Source organism: Rhinopithecus roxellana, chromosome 9, assembly GCF_007565055.1.
Source record: "Rhinopithecus roxellana isolate Shanxi Qingling chromosome 9, ASM756505v1, whole genome shotgun sequence".
NCBI classification, from domain to species: domain Eukaryota; kingdom Metazoa; phylum Chordata; class Mammalia; order Primates; family Cercopithecidae; genus Rhinopithecus; species Rhinopithecus roxellana.
Genome location: NC_044557.1, coordinates 61,247,617 through 61,270,651, shown reverse-complemented (window position 1 = coordinate 61,270,651; position 23,035 = coordinate 61,247,617). Strand labels below are relative to the sequence as shown.

The window sequence follows — 23,035 nt, the reverse complement described above, 5'->3', positions numbered from 1 at the left end:
AAAGGATTTTGGCATGCACATTCTAGAGATCTTGGAGATAATTAAATGAAGCTTGCTTCCTCCAGACTTAACAACAATGAAACTGAAGAGACATCAGGGAGGAACAAACCAGGTTTTTTGTGTCTGTCTGGTCCCTGATTATCCCAGTGTGGCTGGCCTCCGTCCTCCCTCTTGCTCCGATGTGGCTCTGGAGGAGAGGTACACCCGCAAACCCCACTGTGCCCCTGCTTCAGGTCATGCTCATGTCCCCTGTCTATGAAGCAGGAGCCTGACAGACCAACTGAGGCCTTGGGGGACAGATGAGAAACCCCATCCCTGGGCCACGGCACCAGAGTCCCTCTGTTTAAAAAGGAAAAGAATTAAAAGCAGGATCTATTCCGCTCCTGGGGTCTGGGACCACTTTGCAACTTCCCTGAGGTTTCACTTTGCTCTGTGGTGACATCTTTTCAGCCTGTTCCAGAAACTGGGTTTCCTGTTGGCTGCTGGGTTCCTGGCACGGCCTCCTGCTCTTGGGTGGCCAGCCTGCACCTGGAGTGGGCTCTCTTCCTTCGTTCCCTGCAAAGTCTCTTGCTGGAGCCTGAAACAGTTCTCTTTCCCCACATCTAACATGTTTCATGAAGTCTGCCTTTGCTCTTACTTTCCTTTATGTTTAATGGTGCGAATGCTTGCAGCTCAGACCCTTTGTGTCACTTCCAGGGACCAGTATTGCAGTAAATTCCTAACTGGATGCTCTCTCTTTTTTTCTCCAATCCATTCTTCAGACCAAAATTATTTTTCTAGAGCACAGATCTTATCGTGTCATGCCATACACAAAAATCCACAATGGTTTCTTACTGCCTACAGCATAACATTAAATTCTTGAGCCCAATGTTCATCAGCTTCCTTCATCTAACTACATTCCCCCTTTCCCATTTTCTCTTCCTCTCTGGCCCTCTTCCATTCTAATGTGTCTCAACTGTGGCATGCAATTCAGAGTTCTACAAACTCAGAATGCATAGAATTTTGCTTTATGCTTTTGCTTCCATTATTCTCTCTGCCCTTGTTTCATGATTACAATTTCACTCATTCTTCTAGTGATCTCAGATGCTTTCTCTTTTTTGATGTCTGCTCAGATTCTCCCAAAGTAGAATTAACTGACCAATCTCTTTGTTCCCCCAGAGCTTTGATTTTCCCTCTATTTGAGCATTTGTTTTCCTTCTGCTCTGCATAGAGTTTGTGGTTTGCTTCATTCCACCTTCCCCCACTGTAATGTCGTCTAAGGTTGGGCTTTGTCTTTTTCATCGACTATCTATCAAAAGCAGTGCTTTGCTTGCAATATAGCAGGTAATTAATATCTCTGTGTTGAACTGAATGGAATCTAAGACAAATTGCTTCTTTTCAATACTTATAACTTTGGTTTTCTATATTTTGAAATCATACTATGGGTACAGACTCTCCAAGTTAATACATAAGTACCTTTTCATTGCTGGAGTTTTGAAGTGGCCAATTATTCGTATCAATCTCTGGTTCAATTGCTGAACTTACTGAGAAAAAGACACAGAAGTTAGATTGAAATCAAAATATGAAATTTATCTCTGACAGAACAGGATTAGAAAATGCTATTTAGACCCAAGGCCAAAATAGTCAACATGCTTCTTTCCCATCTTGAATTGAACTTGTTCATCCAGGCGGGAATGGAGCATCTGGGCACTGGCAGGCTCATGGCCCTGTGCCCCGTGCAAAGTAGAGTCTATCGTGGTGCTTGTTGCCTGGAGGAGGGAAGAACAAATGTGTCCTGCAGATAGCTTGATCTAAACTTGACAACAAAAAAGAGCCCAGCATGAGCCACACATGTTCCTTTCTCATTTTCATGTCTCAGTAATCAGATAAATTGCTTCCCCTCAAAGGTAATCATTGTTTACTATTTAATGGATCTTTCCAGGTGGTTTCCTTTAGTATATTTATAGAACATAGACCCATATATGTAATCGATATTTTGCACACATTGAGTTATACTGTATTTTCTGCAATATATTTTCCCCCATGATTATATATCTTAGAAATTGTTTCCTTTTCAGCACATGTAGAGCTACCCCATTCTTTTAGATATCACCTGCTATATGCAAGCAAGGCACTACTTTTGACAGATACTTGATGAATAAGACAAAGTCCATCCTTAAAGAACGTTACAGTGGGGAAAAGGGAAACGCAGCAGACAACAAACTCTAATGCAAAGCAGAAGAAAAACGTAATCCACGGTGTGAATTTATCAGATGCTATTGTGATTTTTTTTCTGGGTATACAATTTTGGAATGATGATTATTTTTTCTCATTTTGTTGATGATATCATTAAACTGACTTCTGGTTTCCATTGTGGTTGTTGGGATTTTAGCTGTTAGTCCACTGATAGAAAGTAATCTATCTTTTCTCTCTTGCTCTTTTTTTTTTTTTTTTTTTTTTTAAGACAGAGTCTTGCTCTGTCACCCAGGCTGGCATGTGCAGTGGTATGATCTCAGCTCACTGCAACCTCTGCTTCCCGCATTCAAGTGATTCTCCTGCCTCAGCCTCCCGAGTAGCTGGGATTACAGGTGTAGGCCACCATGCCAGGCTAATTTTTATATTTTTAGTACAGACAGGGTTTCTCCATGTTGGCCAGGCTGGTCTCAAACTCTTGACCTCAAGTGATCTGCCCACCTTGGCCTCCAAAAGTGCTGGGATTTCAGACGTGAGCCCTCTCTCTCTATTTTTAACATAGCTTTTCTTTGTGTTCCACTGTGTGCCTTGGTATGAATCTATTTTTATTCATGCTGCTTTAGAAACTTTGTGTATCTTGAATCTATGAATTAGTGTCTTTCAATACTATTGGGAAATTCTTAGCCATTATGTTTTCAAATATTTCTCCTGACATCTTTTCTCTCTTATCTTGAAATATCAATTAGATATATGTTAAATCTGTTCTCCAGCTTCAACTTGTTCATATTTTCTATATGTTTTTTCTTTAATTCTTCATTCTGGATAATTTTGGGGGGAATCTATCTTCTAATTCATTAATTGTCTCTTTTGTTGAATCCTTTTTACTGTTAAATCTATCTATTGAGCTTAAATGCTAATTATGATGTTTTTCATGCTTAGAAATTTTGTTTGTGTCTGTACAGATTTTCTTGATCTTTTAATAGTTTCTTGTTTATGACACATATTTTTCAAGCTTGTATTTTCTTTTTTTGGTATGGTAAGCATAGCTATTTTATACTTTTTGACTGATAATTCCCATGTCTAAATTCTTTTGGGGTCTGTTTTTGCTGTCTATTGTTTCAGCTACTTCTCATCTTGATGACAGATTTTCTTGTGGCTCAGTGAATTTCTATTGAGAAAAGCTTAGCTACCTTAATTTTAGTGTGTGTCTCTCTGTGTGTGCGTACAAATTCTTGAGGCAGAAATGAAAGTGAATTCTTCCAGTGAGTTTTGCCATTGCAATGCATCTGAGGTATTGTCAGTTCGGAAACTTTTAAAATTAAATACTTGTCTTAGGATTTCTTTAAAAAGTTATGTGTTTTTATTTATGTATTTTTAATTGATAAAAATTGTATACATTTATCATGTACATCATGTTATTTTGAAATATGTATACATGGCGCAATGGTTGATAATTTTTAAAGACCACATCAGACTGTGAATCTTGGCAATAAATTACTGTGAGGCTTGTGGGTATAACTTACAAGTTCTTTTCCTCCTGAGAATATAGTCCTCTGGGGCCTTAGCTTTATGGGATGACAATTTTCTATTAGTCTGCCCACTCTTGGTGGGTCTTGGCATTCCTCAGACTGTCAGAATGAAATACAAGTGCTCTAGGTTTGGCAGATGCCCTCGGAGGGAGAGCCCGCTTCTGCACTCTGCTGCCCAGTCTAGATTCTCACCTTCATTCGTCATCTTTCCTTAGTATTTCTTAATTATTTTGCAGCTCTTTCTGCCTCCAAGATGTTTTCAATATTTTTTTCTGGCATTTTAGTGGTTATAGCAGAAGAGCTTCTTTAGAATCCTAGCCATCTATATTATTCTTCTACAAAAGATTCAACCATTTCCTTTCTACAGGAAATTTAGTTTTATCCCCTAATGGTTTACTATTGCAAGTCATGCTGTGGTGAGTATGTGTCTTTAAGTGCACATATGAGCACGCCTCTCAGGTAGATACCTATAATTGGAAGTGCTGGGTGAAAGGGTACATGTATTTTAATTTTGATACAAAGAAGCATTACTAATTTGTCTCCCAAAAGCAGTGTACAAGCATGCTCTTTTTCATAACCTATCACCAGTACTATATTTTCTTTTAAAATTTTAATAGGTTTTGTGGTACAGGTTTCAGGTTACATGGATAAGTTCTTTAGTGCTGATTTCTGAGACTTTGGTGCAACTGTCACCCAAACAGTATATAGTGTACCCAATATGTAGACGTTTATCCCTCACTCCCTTCCCCACCTTCTTCCCCTACTGAGTCCCCAAAGTCCATTATGCCTTTGCATCCTCATAGTTTAGCTCCCACTTACCAGTGAGAAAATACAACATTTGGTTTTCCATTCCTTAGTTGACTTATAATAATGGCCTCCAGCTCCATCCAAGTTGTTGCAAAATACATTATTTCATTCCTTTTTATGGCTGAGTAGTATTCCATGGTGTATGTATACCACTTTTTCTTTATCTACTTGTTGATTGATGGGCACTTAGGTTGGTTCCATATCTTTGCAATCAGCACTACATTTTCAAACTTAAGAATGTATGCCAATGTGATGGATAAGAGTATATCTCATAGTTGTTTTAATTTGGTAGTTTCTGTTCATTAGTGAGTTTTATCATCTTTTAGTATATTTATTGGGCATTTGTATTTTTTCTTCTGTGAAATGCTTATTTATATCCCCTGTACTATTTTTTAAAGAACCAGATTATTGTTATCTTACTGATTGCACCATCTCTTTGCATAGTCTGGATACCAATCCTTTGTCTCCATATTTGTTGCAATTTTTTTTCTCCAAAATTTCACATTAGATTTTAACTTAAGAAAAATTCCAATAGACCCATTTTAATATTTTTATAACATCTTTTACCCCACAGCAATTCAAAAGTTTTATGTACTTAATATTTCAATTTCTTACTTTGTGGCTTTTGAGTTCTCTACTATTTTTCTCTAATAATTTTATGGTTGTGTTTTTTATGTTTAACTCTGTAGTATATCTAGATTGAATTTGTATGTATAGTGTGACATAAGGGTAAAGGTTTTTTGCTGAATTGTTGTGTATCATTTTTATTTTACTGAAGATAAGAAAAAACAACAGCCCTTTATTTTATACTAAATGTCCATGTGTACATTAGATAGTGTCTGGACCCTCTATTCTCTTTATTTGATCTATTTGTCTATTCTTGTTCCAACACCCTATTTTATATTATTTTGTCTTTATATCATGTTTAGAAAGCTCTCAGAGTACGTCTCCCTTCATAGGTCTTTTTCAAAATTTATTTGGTCATTCTAATGTGTTCTTTATTCGAGAGCAAATTTTAGAATCAGCTTGTAAAATAGCATAAAAATCCTTTCATAATTTTGATTGCAATTATATTAATTTATATTTACTTTAGAGGGAATTGAGGTTTCTATAATAATAAACATATCAATTCAGGAATATAGGTATCTCTTTATTTAGTCTAATCTTTAAAAATTTCCCATAACTTTTAAAAAACCTTTCTCGGCCGGGCGCGGTGGCTCAAGCCTGTAATCCCAGCACTTTGGGAGGCCGAGACGGGCGGATCACGAGGTCAGGAGATCGAGACCATCCTGGCTAACATGGTGAAACCCCGTCTCTACTAAAAAAAATACAAAAAAAAAAACAAGCCGGGCGAGGTGGCGGGCGCCTGTAGTCCCAGCTACTCGGGAGGCTGAGGCAGGAGAATGGCGTAAACTCGGGAGGCGGAGCTTGCAGTGAGCTGAGATCCGGCCACTGCACTCCAGCCCGGGTGACAGAGCAAGACTCCGTCTCAAGAAAAAAAAAAAAAAAAAAAAAAAAAAAAAAAAAAAAAAAAAAAAACCTTTCTCTATATTGCTTTATGCATATTTCCTGTTACGTTTTTCCCTAGATATTTTATATACTGCTTTAGTGAATGGAAATTTTATGAAGTTTTAAAATTGATTACTTCCAGAAAAAGATTGATTGTATTGATCATGTATCTAGCTCCTTTGATTAATCCATTATTAGTTTTTATTAAAAAATTATTTTGGTTGCTTCACATTTTCCTATAAAAATAAAAAAACTGGCCGGGTGTGGTGGCTCACACCTGTAATCCCAGCACTTTAGGAGGCTGAAGTGGGAGGATTACCTGAGGTTAGGAGTTCGAGACCAGCCCGGCCAACATGGTGAAACCCTGTCTCTACCAAAAATACAAAAATTATCTGGGTGTGGTGGCACACGTCTGTAATCCCAGCTACTCAGGAGGCTGAGGCAGGAGAATTGCTCGAGCCTGGGAGACGGGAGTTGCAGTGAGCCGAGATCATGCCACTCCACTCCAGCCTGGCCGACAGAGCAAGACTCTGTCTTAAAAAAAAAAAGAGAAAAATATTTTGCGATTTCTTAGAAGATACATCCACTATAAATAATGACATTTTTGTGTATATGAGTAAGTGTGCATGCATGATAAATGTTCTCCCAAACCCCACACTTGGATTATATAAACAGGTAAAAGAAGGTGGACAACCTAAGACTCTGATACACTAATTTGCCTGATCTAGAAACAACTAACCTGACCTTATCTCGCATCCCCCAAATAAGCCTGAAACTTCATGTCTTGACCTGTTTCTGGCTCTTCGCCTTATCTTCTACCTGTTTCTTTGTAAGCTTTCCATAGAAGTGAGGTCGAATGCAGATCCTTTGGTCTTTTAACTTTTTCAAATTATGCTCATTGTTTCCTTTTCTTGTCTTACTACATTGGTTAGAATCTGCAATACAATAATGTTAGTAGACATCTTTGTCTTCTATCAGACTTTAATGAGAATGTTTTTAATATAAGGTTTGTTAGAAATTTCTGATAGTTTAGCATGTTAAGTAAGTTTGTTTCCAGTTCTAGCTTGCTAAGATGTCCCCTGGCCCCCCACCTCAAATCAGAATATGAGGTTGTTTTATCCAATATTCTTTGGAATCTGTTGGTTTGTGTGGCTTTTCTTCTTTAACCTGATAATGTGTTGAATTAAATTAATAGACATCTTAATACTTACTACAAAGATGTCTATCTTTGAATAATTAACATAAACTCAATTTATCATGATATATATTTAAAACATTTGCTACCATATTCTATTTGCTGTTTTTGTATGACTTTTACATTTATTTTCCTAAGTGAGGTTTGTAGTTTTCTTTCTTTATTATTTTTTTCATCTTGGTGTCATGGGTATGCCAGCCTCACATAATGAGATGAAGAACTCACCTACTCCACCCTGCTATGCTCTGTATTACTTTAAATAACACAGAGCTTGTGCGCTTAGCAGAACTTGTCATTAAAATTATCTGAGCTTACTATAATTTTCAGGATAACTCTCTGACAATCTAAACAATTTATTAAGTGATTATGGGTTCATGAAGTTTTTCCTACTTCTTTGTAAGTCATACACATTCATAGAAAAGCATACAATTCATGTGAACTTTCACATTTATTAATGTGAAGTTGTACAAAATATTTCTCATATTTTAAAAGATATTATGATACATACATTTTAAAAATTTTCATGAATTTCAATTTGTTGTTTTCTTTTGTTGCTTGTGCCTTTGATGTCATGTCCAAGAAATCATTGCCAGATCTGTCATGAAGATTTGTCCTATGTTTTCTTCTAAGAGTTTTACTATTTTAGATTTTACATTTAGGTCTTTGATCCATTTTAAGCTAATTTTTGTATATGGTGTTAAGCAAGGGTCTAACTTCATTCTTTTGCATGTGGATATGCAATTTTCCCAGCACCATTTGTTGAAAAAATTGTCTTTTAACCATTGAATGGTCTTGATACCCTTGGCACCCTATATTCATGAGGGCTTATTTCTGGGCTCTATTTTATTCTATTCATCTATATGTCTGTCTTTATGCCAGTATCACAGTGTTTTGATTACTGTGGCTTTGTAATAAGTTTTGAAATTGGGAGATGTGAGCCATCCAGCTTTGTTATTCCTTTTCAAGATTGTTTTGGCTATTCAGGGTTGTTTGAGACTCCATATAGATATTAGGATGGGGTTTTCTATTCCTGTTGAAGACATCATTGGAATTTTAATAGGGATTGCATTGAATTTGTAGATTGCTTTGAGTAGTATTGACATCTTAACAATAATTAAGTCTTCCAATCCATGAACATGAGATGTGTTTTCATTTACTTATGTCTTTTAAAATTTCTTTAGCAATTTTTTTATAGTTTTCATTGTACAAGTCTTTCATTTCCTTGGTCAAGTTAATTTCTAAGCATTTTATTCTTTTTGATGCTATTGTAAATAAAATTGCTTTTTAAATTTCCTCTCAGTTTGTTCATTGTTGCTATATAGAAATGCAACTGATTTGTGTGTGTTGGCTTTGCATCCTGCTACTTTGCTAAATTAATTTACTAGCTCTAACAGTTTTTGTGTGTGAAATATTTAGGGCTTTCTACATAAGATCAAATCATATGTGAACAGAGATAATTCTACTTCTTCCTTTATAATTTGGTTGTCTTTTATTTCTTTTACTAGACTAATTGCTCTGCCTAGAACTTCTGGTTCTAAACTGAACAGAAGTGGTGAAAGTGGGCATTGTTGCCTTGTTCTTCATCTTAAAGAAAAAGCTTTCAGTATTTCACTGTTAATTATAATCTTCCTTGTGAGTTTTTCATATATGGTTTTATTAGTGAGGTAGTTTCCTTCTTTTCCTAGTTTGCTAATTGTTTTTATTATGAGAAGGTGTTTAATTTTGTCTAATGCCTTTTCAGTATCAATTGAGGTGATTATGTAGATTTTTTCCTTCTGTTAATGTGATGTGTTACACTGATTGATTTTTGTACGTTGAACCATCCTCAAATTCCAGGAATAAATCCTACTCGGTGATGGTGTATTATCCTTTTAATGTGCTGTCAGATTTGGTTTGCTAGTATTTTGTTGAGGATTTTTGTATCTGGGTTCATCAAGGATATTAACCTGTAATTTTTTTTTTTCTTGTGATGTCTTTGTTTGGCTTTCGTATCAGGGTAATGCTGACCTCATAGAGTGAGTTAGAAAGTGTTCTTTCTTCAACAACTTTTTGGAAAAGCTTGAGAAGGATTGGTAATAATTCTCTGCAAATATTTGATAGAATTCACCTATGAAGCCATAAGGTCCAGCGCTTTTCTTTTTTGGGGAGTTTTTTCTTTTTAATTTCAATAGGTTTTTGGGGAACAGGGGGTGTTTGATTATGTGAATAAGTTCTTTAGTGGAGACTCCTGAGGTTTTGGTGTACCCATCACCCCAGTAGTGTAAACTGTACCCAGTGTGTAGTCTTTTAACCCTTGCTACACCCACTATTTTCCCTGAGTCCCCAAAGTCCAATGTATTATTCTTATGCCTTTGCATCCTCATAGTTGAGCTCCCACATATGAATGAGAACATATGATGTTTGGTTTTCCATTCCTGAGTTACTTCATTTAGAATAATGGTCTCCAGTTCCAACCCGGTTGCTACAAATGCCATTATTTCGTTCCTTTTTATGGCTCAGTAGTATTCCATATTGTGTGTGTGTGTGTATGTATATGTGTATATATACATATATATACACATTTATTACATTTGCTTTATCCACTCATTGATGGGCATTTGGGCTGGTTCCATATTTTTGCAATTGCAAATTGTGCTGCTATAAACGTGCATGTGCAAGTATCTTCTTTGTATAATGACTTATTTTCCTCTGGGTAGAAACCTAGTAGTGGGATTGCTGAATCAAACGGTAGATCTACTTTTAGTTCTTTAAGGAATCTCCACAGTTTTCCATAGTGGTTGTACCAGTTTACATTCCCACCAAGAATGTAAAAGTGTTCCCTTTTCACCACATCCACACCAACATCTATTATTTTTTGATTTTTTGATTATGGCCATTTTTGAAGGAGTGAGGTGGCGTTGCATTGTGGTTTTGATTTGCATTTTCCAGATAATTAGTGATGTTGAACATTTTTCCATATGCTTGTTGGCCATTTGTGTATCTTCTTTTGAGAACTGTCTGTTCATGTCCTTAGCCCACTTTTTTTTTTTATATGACTGTTGGTAACACACTTTATTAATTTAAAAACGCCCTTCCCCATAGTGCATGGAGCATGTGCACATTTTCATACAAAGACATAAATAGTGATGTGGCGGTACGGTGGAGGTCATGTATCTATAGGTTCATTCAAGGAGGAACAGATTTGAGCTTTTGGATGATCAGTGTTTTGTAAATAGCAGCAACATTAGATCTAAGACAACACTGGACCTAGCAGGACCTTTTCTTTGGGTGGCATTAATTATTCCAGATTCAGACCAGGCCGTCTTCTCTGGGTCCAGGCTCTGCCTCTCCCTCCTCTGCCCCCACACTTAGACATGAAAACCATAATCCTTGGGCGCCTCAGAGGAAAAAAAGGGTGTTGGGGGAGATAGGAAGCATTGTTGAGCAGCCCTCCCACTGCTGGGAGCCTCTGTTGTTTCCAGTTAACTGCCTTTCTGGAAAGCAATTCTGTTCTGTGATGGAGGCAGCAGAATGAAACATCAAATTACATGGCACAGGATCCAAACTTGTTGTTCTCATCCCCAGGGCATCAGAGTTTAAGAAGTTTAGCTTGAGGCTGCTTCTTTTAAAAGCAAGATGTAGCTTGTGCCATTAAAAAAAAAAGATGGTTGAAAACATGAAAGCAGAAAGTTCAGACATCCTAAAAATTGAAGCAAAGATAGTGCTGGTCAAATCTTCTCCCTCAGCCCTCCTAGGTGTCTAAACCTGCTTTTTAACTGAATACTTCCCACAGCAAGGCTCTGCCCTGGCTTTGCCTTCTTGCCTCCTCAAAGCAGACCGCAGTTTCTTTCTACCCGCAAGAGGTGGGAAACACTATGTTCCCCATTTGTTGTAAGGAATCCACAGGCATGCAACAATTTCAGTATTCGGTGGAGGTTTTCCCAGGCAAACTCCACTAGCAGAGGACAAGGAAGACTGCACATCCTGATGTGACATGGATGACATGGATGGGGTAAGGCCACAATTACCATGATGATGTGGCTGGCCCTGGGCTTAGCCGACTTTTTAATGGGATTGTTTGTTTGTTTTTCTTGCTGATTTGTTAGAGTTTTCCCTGAGCACAGCTTGCTTTCCCCATATCCTATAAATTTTGGCGTGGTTTTTTTTTTTTCTGTTTGTTTGTTTTTTTGTTTTCTTTCATCTCTGAATATTTTCTAATTTCCTACATGACTTCTTCTTTGATTCATTAGTTGTTTAAGAGTGTGTTGTTGGCCGGGCGCGGTGGCTCAAGCCTGTAATCCCAGCACTTTGGGAGGCCGAGACGGGCGGATCACAAGGTCAGGAGATCAAGACCATCCTGGCTAACATGGTGAAACCCCGTCTCTACTAAAAAATACAAAAAACTAGCCGGGCGAGGTGGCGGGCGCCTGTAGTCCCAGCTACTCGGGAGGCTGAGGCAGGAGAATGGCGTGAACCCAGGAGGCGGAGCTTGCATTGAGCTGAGATCTGGCCACTGCACTCCAGCCAGGGTGACAGAGCAAGACTCCGTCTCTAAAAAAAAAAAAAAAAAAAAAAAAAAAAAAAAAAAAAAAAAAAAAGAGTGTGTTGTTTAATTTGCACAATTTTTGCAAATTTTCCAGTTTTACTTGTTATTGATTTCTAACTCCATCCATTGTGGTAAAAAAATAAACTTCGTATGATGTCTACCTTTTAAAATTTATTGAGATTTAATCTGTGGCCTAACGTATAGTTTATCCTTAAAAAGTCCTGTATGCACTTGAGGAGAATGTATATCCTATTGTCCTGTTGTTCTTGGGTAAAATGTTCTGTACATGCTTGTTAGATGTAGTTGGTTTACTGTGTTGTGTAAGTCCTCTATTTACTTACTAATCTTCTGTCTGGTTATTCTATCCATTGAGAGGGGATAATTGAGGTTTCAACTATTTTTAAACAACTGTTGATTTCTCCCTTAATTTCCATTAGTTTTTGCTTTGTGTATTTTGATGGTGTGTCATTATATGTGTAAATGTTTATAATTATTAGATATTATTGTTTATAATTATTATATATAATATATTCTTTAGTTAATATATAATGTTTTTCTTTATCTCTTATAAACTTTTTTGACTTAAAATCTGTTATGCATCCTGACTTCAAACTATACTACAAGACTACAGTAACCAAAACAGCATGGTACTGGTACCAAAACAGAGATATAGACCAATGGAATAGAACAGAGTCCTCAGAAATAATACCACACATCTACAGCCATCTGATCTTTGACAAACCTGAGAAAAACAAGAAATGGGGAAAGGATTCCCTGTTTAATAAATGGTGCTGGGAAAATTGGCTAGCCATAAGTAGAAAGCTGAAACTGGATCCTTTCCTTACTCCTTATACGAAAATTAATTCAAGATGGATTAGAGACTTAAATGTTAGACCTAATACCATAAAAACCCTAGAAGAAAACCTAGGGAATACTATTCAGGACATAGGCATGGACAAGGACTTCATGTCTAAAACACCAAAAACAACAGCAACAAAAGCCAAAATTGACAAATGGGATCTAATTAAACTAAAGAGCTTCTGCACAGCAAAAGAAACTACCATCAGAGTGAACAGGCAACCTACAGAGTGGGAGAAAATTTTTGCAATCTACTCATCTGACAAAGGGCTAATATCCAGAACCTACAAAGAACTCAAACAAATTTACAAGAAAAAAACAAACAACCCCATCAAAAAGTGGGCAAAGGATATGAACAGACATTTCTCAAAAGAAGACATTCATACAGCCAACAGACACATGAAAAAATGCTCATCATCACTGGCCATCAGAGAAATGCAAATCAAAACCACAATGAGATACCATCTCACACCAGTTAGAATGGTAATCATTAAAAAGTCAGGAAACAACAGGTGCTGGAGAGGATGTGGAGAAATAGGGACACTTTTACACTGTTGGTGGGGTTGTAAACTAGGTCAACCATTATGGAAAACAGTATGGCAATTCCTCAAGGATCTAGAACTAGAAGTACCATATGACCCAGCCATCCCATTACTGGGTATATACCCAAAGGATTATAAATCATGCTGCTATAAAGACACATGCACACGTATGTTTATTGCGGCACTATTCACAATAGCAAAGACTTGGAATCAACCCAAATATCCATCAGTGACAGACTGGATTAAGAAAATGTGGCACATATACACCATGGAATACTATGCAGCCATAAAAAAGGATGAGTTTGTGTCCTTTGTAGGGACATGGATGCAGCTGGAAACCATCATTCTCAGCAAACTATCACAAGAACAGAAAACCAAACACTGCATGTTCTCACTCATAGGTGGGAACTGAACAATGAGATCACTTCGACTCAGGAAGGAGAACATCACACACCGGGGCCTATCATGCGGAGTGGGGAGGGGAGAGGGATTGCATTGGGAGTTATACCTGATGTAAATGACGAGTTGATGGGTGCCGACGAGTTGATGGGTGCAGCACACCAACATGGCACTAGTATACATATGTAACAAACCTGCACGTTATGCACATGTACCCTAGAACTTAAAGTATAATAATAATAAAAACAAAATAAAATAAAAAAAAATCTGTTATGCCTGATATTAGTATAGCCACCCATGATCTCTTTTGGTTACTATGTGCATTGATTATCTTTTTCCATCCTTTTACTTTCAATCTGTGTCTTTAGATTTAATGTGAGTCTTTCGTAGATGGCATATAGCTGGGTCATATGGTTTAATCTAATCTGCAATCTCTGTCCTTTGATTGGAATATGTAATCAATTCACTTTTTTTTTTTTTTTTTTGAAATGGAGTCTCACTCATTCTGTCACCCAGGCAGGAGGGCAGTGGCACAATCTCGGCTCACCGAAACCTCTGCCTCCTGGGTTCAAGCAATTCCCCTGCCTCAGCCTCCCAAGTAGCTGGGATTATAGGCATGCAGCACTACTCCTGGCTATTTTTTTTGTATTTTTAGTAGAGATGAGGTTTCACCACATTGGCCAGGCTGGTATTGAACCCTTGACCTCAAGTGATCTGCCCACCTTGGCCTCCCAAAATACTAGGATTATAGGTGTGAAGTAACGCACTCGGTCCCACTTACATTTAAAGTAATTATTGATAAGGAGACATCTTTGTCATTTTACTATTTGTTTTCTATATGTCTTAATAGCTTTTTAATACCTTATATTCTTCCTTATTGTCTTTTGTGTTTTGTCAGTTTTTTGTAGTTAAAATATTTAAATTTTTCTCTTGTTTCTTTTTGTGTATATTCTGTAACTATTTTGTGGTTAACATGGGTATTACATTTAACATTATAAAGTTATAACACTCTTGGCTGGGTCTGTAGTCCCAGCACTTTGGGAGGGCAACACAGGCAGATCACTTGAGACCAGGAGTTTGAGACCAACCTTGCCAACATGGCAAAACCCCATCTCTACTAAAAATACAAAAATTATCCAGGTGCAGTGGCACACGCTGGCGGTCCCAGCTACTTGGGAGGCTAAGGCACAAGAATTGTTTGAACTGGGAGGTGTAGGCTGTAGTGAGCTGAGATTGTGTCATCGCACTCCAGCCTGGGTAACAGAGTGAGACTCTATCTCAAAGAAAAAAAAAAAAGTCGTAACACTCTAATTTGAACTTATATCAGCTTAACTTCAATAACATACAAAGACTTTGCTCCATTGCTTTACAGTCCTTTCATTTGTTGATGTCACAAAATTATATCTTTATACATTGTGTGCCCCAAGAAATAAACTATTAGTCTCTTAAATCATGGAGACAGCAAAATGTGAAGTTACAAATCAAAGTTATTATTATACTGGCTTTAAGACTAATCTTTTAGAAAATGTATTAGTCACAAATCAGGTAGAAAACAAAAGGTATAGTTACACTTTTGTAGAAAATAAAAACTGTTATTATAAAATACTAGCTTTTATAATTGTCCAACTATTTTTTACCTTTATTAAGATCTTTATTTCTTCATATGGCTTCAAGTTACTGTCTAGTGTCCTTTTGTTTCACCTTGCAGGACTCCCTCATGATTTTCTTTTAGGGAAGTCGTAGTGGTAATAAACTCCCATAACTTCTGTTTATCTGGGAATGTCTTAATTTCTACCTTGTTTTTGAAGAACAGTTGTGCCTGATATAGAATTCTTGGTTGGCTTTTTTTTTTTTTTTTTAAATTTTAGTACTTTGAATATACTAGCCCATTACTTTTCATCCTTCAAAATTTCTAATGAGACATTGGCTGATAATCTTACTGAGGATTTCTTGTATGTGACTAGGTGCTTCTCTCTTGCTGCTCTCAGGAGCTCTCCTGCTGCTCTCTTTTTGTCTTTTCAAAGTTTGATCATACCTTGGTGTTGGTCTCTGAGTTCATTTTACTTGGAGTTTATTGAGCTTCTGGGATATTTATGTTCATGTCTCTCATCAAAATTTCAAAGTTTTCAACCATTATCTATTCAAACATTCTCTGTGTCCTTATGTTTTCTCTTCTACTGAGATCCCCACAATGCATATGTTGGTCCACTTGATGGTATCCCAGAGGTCTCTTATATTCTGTTCACTTTCTTGTAATCTTTTTCTTTCAGCTCCTCAGACTCAATAATGTCCATTGTCCTATCTTCAAGTTTTTGCAGATTCTTTATTCTGCCTATTCAAATCTGACTTGAAATCCCTCTAGTAAATTCTTCATTTCAGTTATTGTATTTTTCAGCACCAGCATTTCCTTTTGGTTTCACTTTAGGTTTTTCTCTTTATTGATATTTCCATTTTGTTCATACATCATTTTCTTGACTTTCTTCACATCTTCCTTTAGTTCTTTGGGCATCTTTAAAAGAGTGGTTTTAAAGTCTTTGATGAGAAGATCTGCCATCAGATCTTGTTGAGGGGCAGTTCTGGTTTTTTTTTTTTTTTTTTTTTTTTATTCCTTTGAATGGGCCTTTCTTTGCTGTTCATTTGAGTTTTGTGAATTTTTGTTAAAAATTAGACATTTAAATCTAATAATGTGGTAACTTTGGAAATCAAATTCTCCCCTTCTCCCAGGGTTTGCTGGTTTTTGTTATTTTTAATTGTTTTGGATTTGATTGTTGTGGGTTGTCTCTGTGCCAAGGATCAGCCTGAAGTGTAAACTCAGCATCTTCTCAAGTCTTTTCTGAGCCTGTGCCTTTCCCTGGGCATGTTTGGTCACTTTCTAATTCTCCCTGCATATGCAGTTATTTTTAAATATTCCGGTGTCTAATATCTGGCTCCAAAAAGGGAAAAAATAGAAAAAAGAAGATGGAAAGGGCACTTTAAATCCCTTGGAGTCAAGCGCAGTGGCTCATGCCTGTAATTGTAGCACTTTGGGAGGCCAAGGCAGGGTGATCACGAGGTCAGGAGTTTGAGACCAGCCTGGCCAACATTAGTGAAACCCTCTCTCTACTAAAAGTACAAAAAAAAAAAAAAAAAAAATTAGTTGGGCGTGGTGGCACCTGTTGCTCCCGTAATCCCAGTTATTTGGGAGGCTGAGGCGGGAGAATTGCTTGAATTCAGGAGGCGGAGGTTGCAGTGAGCCGAGGTCATGCCACTGCACTCCAGCCTGGGTGACAGAGTGAGACTCCATCTCCAAATAAATAAATCAATAAATCAATAAATAAATCACTTGGACATCATTTCAGGCAGAGAAGGAAGAGCTTGCCAACACTTTTTTGCACCTCTTTGGTCAGAAGCAGAAATTAGCAATCAAAGCACAGAGCACAGATCTCTGATATCTGGAGGACAGAATGTTTTTTGCTCACTTTGGTTCCTGCAAGTTGTGTGCAGATTGCTCTAGGAACCCATGCGCAACCACCTGCCATGGGACTGAGGGGTGGGGGATGGGTAGCTGCTACTGGGCTAAGAGCTGAAATTGATCAAAATTAATGCAATTTACCATTCAAGCCTTCCCCTGGAAGTTGCAAACCTTAATTGACTCCCGTGTTTGAAAATAGTTAAATCAGACAGATCCTGCCAGTGCAATTTTTATCTAGATAGCGGGACATATTACTGGTGTTTCCTACTCTGCTGTCTTCTCAGAATCCTCTCTCTACATTTTTTTTTTCTTACTACAGTGGCCAAATTCCTTAACCTCCAATATGTAGTACACCCTTTCCGTTCAAAATAGTTTGTAATTACTCTTTAATTAACTAGTTTTTTTGAAAAGCGTTTTTGAATTTCCAAATAAATTAGGTAGTTTTTTTTTTGTGTGTGTGTGGGTGGTTATATTAGTTTCCTACTGAAGCTATAGTAAACTACCACAAATTCAGTGATGTAAAACAACACATTTTTTTTCTCCTATAGTTCCAAAGGTCGTAAGTGTGGAATCAGTTCTCACTGGGCTAAAGTCAAGGTATTGGCAAGTCTAGTTTATTTTGAAGGCTCTGAGGGGAGAGAATCTGTTTCTTTGCCTTTTTCCCCTTCTAGTGGCTGCCTGTCTCCTTGGCTTGTGGACCCTTTTTTCACCTTCAAAGCACGCCATTCCAATCTCTGCTTTTGTCACCACGTTGCCCTTTCTTCCATAGTAGTATTTTCTTCTGCTTTCCTCTTATAAGAACACTTGTGATTTCATCATTCATCCTGCTTAGATAATCCAGCGTACTCTCCCCATCTCAAGATCATTAACTTAATTACATCTGCAATGTTCTTCTATCCCTATAGAGTAACATATTCACAGGTTGTGGTAACTAGGATGTGGACAATTTATGGGGCCATTATTCAGCCTACCTCAGAGGTACACTTCTCTAGTTGTGAGTGTTTAATGTGTTTTATTTCTGCCTTAGTGAATTTGTTGATTTTTTTTTTGTGGAAAAATTAAGATTTTTAAAGTTTTGAGGAATATTATAATTTAAACACCTGGTGACAACATATAGTAAGAGTGTATTAAAATTGCTAAGAACAATTATACAGAAAACAGGAGAAAAGGTGGGTCTCTTGGAAAAAAATGAATCAGTAAATGATTACATAAAATCAGACAAGAAAAGATAAAATTAGAGTTAAATTGAAATATCATATGAGTTTATAATATTAACATAGCTTCCACTGTGTCACTAATGTAGCATAGAAAGGCTTTGGTGTAACTATTCTTATAGCCAGTAACAAAACAAAATCCTGGAATAAACAGTGGATGCTAATGGTGACCATTGTTTTTCAGCAGTGCGTCCAAGGGCTCTACAACCCTATCTTGCAAGATCTGGGAAATGGAGAAAAACTATTTGTGAGGCCCCACTTGAAGTCTTTTGGTTGGGACTCTTGATTGCTCGCTCTTTCATTGTATGCCTTTGTATCAGAAGTAAGTTGTAACGGAATTTTGCCATGGCTGGAGTTCACAGTGGATTTCGCCCTGGGTGGTGGTTTTAAGTAAATTTAACCACAGGTCTATAATCGGCTTGCTGGAATTATAACCTGAAAGTTCCCTGCAGGGCTTGGCATCAGACTCCTGGCATTCTTTGTATACTCTACCCTTAAGCACTATGCAAGCAACCCCAGCCTGGATCCTGGGACTGTTTACATAATTGGTGTTTCCAATGTTTGGGCAGAGGGCTGAAATCAATACGGGCAATATCTAAATATTATTTAAGCATTGCATATGATAGTGAATAAACGGTGGTGAAACCCTTTGATCAGCCTGTCTTTTGGTGTTCTGAAATTCATCCCATTGTCATTCAAAGAATCAAAGTATAATCTATCCCAGAGATAGCAAAATTCTAAAATCTAGTCAGCTGCAAAACATGCACCAACTTATTTCGATTTAACTATAAGTGATCCTGGTTTCTTTGCTTACAAGTCATGGTAAAATAACATTTTTAATTTTGCTCTAATCATATCTGTCAGAGGTGACTTGACTTTCTAGAATTGTATGAGGCTAATTAAAATACTGGCATAGTTTACATCACAGACAATTTGTTTAGAGAGGTGGTTTTTATGTATATTTGAAAATATTTTCTTTTTGCCTTCTATTAGTCAGTTTGGATGAAAATGGGGTTCTAGATTTAAAATTGTTTTCTATTAGTAGATTCAATATATTTCTCCCTGGTGTTTAGGCATCTGATGAGAAATTTTATTAGGATATGCCTGAGCATGGGTCTTTTTTTGTTAATAGTCTCGGGGACTTGGAAATTCCTTTCTAGAACTTTGGAATATTTTCTTATGTTAAAAATTACTTCCCAGTCCCACATTTAAAAAATCATAGGTGATACTGGGCCTCATGAAGTACTCCTCCACGTCTCTTACTTTTTCCTTCATCTTTTTTTTTTTTTTTTTTATCTTTTGCCCTAGTTATGGGTGATTTTCTTGGCTTCACTCTTCAGAAAGGTAATGTGGTCTCTAGTCATATTACTCTATTCTATTCCTCTCAAGGAGAATGATTTTTTATCTCAGGAGTGATATTTTGACTGCAGCTGGGAGAATGAACTGGAGGATATACCACTGGAGAGAAGGAGACCAGTACGGAGCTTTTGCAGTAGCATGGATGAGAGATGATGGTGACTTGTGCTGCAAAAATTGAGGGAAGTAGAAGGATTAGAGGAAATTAGGAGTTGGAATGGATAGCATGTGGGGATTTGATTTAGCATCGAAGAAGAGGAAGAAGCTAGGATGAGGCTCTGGTTTAGACTTTGGCAGCTGGATAACTATTACACCATAGAGGTCTCAGGAGTAAGAGCAGCTATAGGGGTAGATAATGAGTTCAAGTTTAGATATGTTGAGTTTTAGGTGCCTCTGAGTCATATGGATGGAGACATCTATTGGACAGCTGGATTTATTGGTTTGGAACTCAGCAAAGATATCTGACAAAGAGTTATGGCTTATGGATTTAGTAGCATATAGATAGAAATGGAAGCATAGAGCTAATAATATTACTCAGTGAGAATTAGTAGAATGGAAAATGATGTTTAAGGGACAGATAGAGGAAGAGAGGTCTACAAAGAGGCAGAGAGGGAGCAGATAGAGAATGTATTAGTTTTTGAAAGTGGCCATAACAAATGAACACAAATTCATCATTTTAAAATAATATCCATTTGTTATCTCAGTTCTGTAGGTCAGGAGTCTGGGCACAGCATGACTGAGCTGGTTTTTAGTTTGTTCTTAGCTTAGAGTTTCACCAGGCTGAAATCAAAGAGTTAGCAGAGCTGCAGTCCTTGCTGGAAGTCCCAGCAGGGAGCGCCATTTCCAGGTGCTCTCAGGTTATTGGCAAAATTCCTTGCTGAATGGAAGATGTCCTTAGCTTCTAGAGGCTACTCACATTCCCTGGCTCATGACTCCCTTCAAAGCTGGCAATGGCACACAGTCCTTTTCACATTTTGACTCTCTATTGCCACATCTCTCTGACCGACTCTTCTGCCTTCCTCTTCTGCTTTTCAGGCAGATGTGGTTACATTGGTCCCACTTGAATAATCCAGGTCACTCTCCCTATTGAAAGGTCAGCTGATTAGTAACCAGAGCTCCATCTGTAAAGTCTCCTCACAGCAAAAACTAGATTAGTGTTTAATTGAATAATTGGACGATGGGAATTTTGAGAGGACATATTTAGAATTCTGCTTATCACAGAGAGACAGAAGACAAACCAAGAGTGTAGTGTTATGGAAACTAAAGGAGTAGTGTTTCAAAAAGTGGGGAGTAATCAACAGTGTCAAATCCTATACAGATGTCAAGAAAGATGGGGCCTGGGAGTGGAGCATGTGCCAAATTATAGTGGGTGTTTGGGGGACTGGGAAGCAAGAAGCAGAGAATAGGGATGCAGACAACTCTTTAAAGGAGTTCACCTGTAAATAGGAGAAAAATAAGACAGCAGCTTGGGAGAGTAATTATATATATATTTTTAGATGGAAAAGACCTAAGACCTTTTAAACACTGGTGGTGAAAAGACATTGGAAAGAGAAAGAAAGGGCAGCAATTCAAGATAGAGGGATAACTTAGAGAACAAGGAGTTCAAGGAGTGGGGATGCGAGGGACCTTGGAGCATTGGCCAAGGGACTGGTTGTTGACAAGAGAAACATGATTCTCTTTGTACAAAAAAGGAGGATAGAAGGAAGGTGCAATGACATGAGTCTGGGGACAGGAAGGTGGAAATAATCCTCAGATAGCTTCTGTGTCCCCTCTCACAGAAAGGTGGTCTGCTGAGAGAGTATTTTCCGGTAGCTTGTTAAGTCCTGTTAGAGCAGTGGCAATGTCTGTCTTTTCACTGTGTTTTCCTTATGCTTAGTTCAGTGTCTGACACATGGTTGACACCCAACCAATATTTGTTGAAAGAAACAATGAATGAATAAATAAATGCACAAGGCTGAGAGGGTAAAGAGGTCATAGGGGCTTTGGTAAGAGTGGAGAAGGTTTGATATAGCCACTGTCGAGAAAGCTAACTAGAAAAATGTGAAGACTGTCTTAAGGATCCAGGTAAGGCCAGAGACTATGATTAGCTAGAGTTTTGATGGATATTTTGATTTTCTTCACCACTGCTCAGAAGCTTAGGTAGAGACGAGGGATGCCAGAAGCCTAGGGAGAGATGAGGAAGGCCAGATGTTTACATTGGCTTGGGTGTGGGATTTTGCCAGGCAGTTGCTACAGGAGCACAGATGGAGTAAGGGAGTTGAAGATATTGGCAAAGGAGCGGCTGAAGTAATGAGCTGTGGGATCTGGACCGTGTGGGCAAGGAAGTGAAGAGAGGAGGGACTGATCAATAGAAGGAATGGATGGCTTGGGGTTCTCAATGTGATAGGCAAAACCCAGATGGACTGAGAGCAGTAAAGGCTTGGGGAAAAGACTGAAGATATAGCAAGGTGCTTTAAATTGGGTAGCATTCCTGAATGGCCTGGTGGAAGGTTTGGGACCAGTGGGAGTTCAGGCCTGAGGAGATAAAATCCAAGGAGGTACAGGGATGAGAATGAAGGTGAGGATAGCATCCATTAGAACTTATATTTAATAATAAAGAGAAGCCCGTGATTGTGGTGGGTTTAACTGGCTGGAAAGCCACACAGAGTTATTTTTTGCAGGACTTTGGTGGATAGTGGAGTGGTCATTTTAGAAATAATCATCCTCCATCTGAACTGATAGAATGTCCAAAGAAGCATGGGTTCTTGGTGGTGGGGGATAGCCTGGTTTCCCTGGAATGTGGTAGCCAAGGTTTTGAGCGTGTTTAGGACTGGAGAGGTGCTGAGTACTGTGCCTAAATTATTACTTGTCATTTGTGTCATTCACTTCTATCTCCTTGCACTAAAGTTCTTACTAGTGTATTAATTCTTGATAGCTGCTCTAACAAATTACCACAAATGGGAAGTCTGAAATCAGTATCACTGGGCTGAAACCAGAGTCAGCAGGGCCACACTCCCTCCAAAGGCCCTAGAGGAGCATAGGTTCCTTGCCTCTTCCAGCTCCTGGTGGCTCCCGGCATTCCTTGGCTTGTGGCCACATTCCTCCAGTCTCGGGCCCTGTGGTTACATTGCTTCCTCTTCTGTGTCAAATATCCCTCTGCCTCTCCCTTATCAGGATACAGATGATGGCATTTAGGCCCCATCCAGATAACCCAGGAGAATTTTCTCATCTCAAGATCTTTGACTTAGTCAACATCTGCAAGGAATTTACTACAATCATGTCACTTAGTGATGGGATACATTCTCAGAAGGCCCAAGACATTACTGTACATTACTGTATACTTTATAAACACTGTGCCTTGAGCTACACTAACTTTATAAAAATATTTTTCTTTCTTCAATAATAAATTAACCTTAGATTATTGTAACTTTTTAACTTTATGAACTTCTAAATTTTCTTAACTTTTTGACCCTTTTGTAATAATACTTAGCTCAAAATA

The 23,035-nt window shown here is 37.9% G+C and overlaps 1 long non-coding RNA gene across 1 annotated transcript in view; it reads left to right on the top strand.

The window, feature by feature from the left end:
- The window catches only part of LOC115899642, a 475,756-nt gene that overhangs the window by 54,153 nt on the left and 398,568 nt on the right, over nucleotides 1-23,035 (top strand). The gene's annotated exons all lie outside the window — the stretch shown is intronic.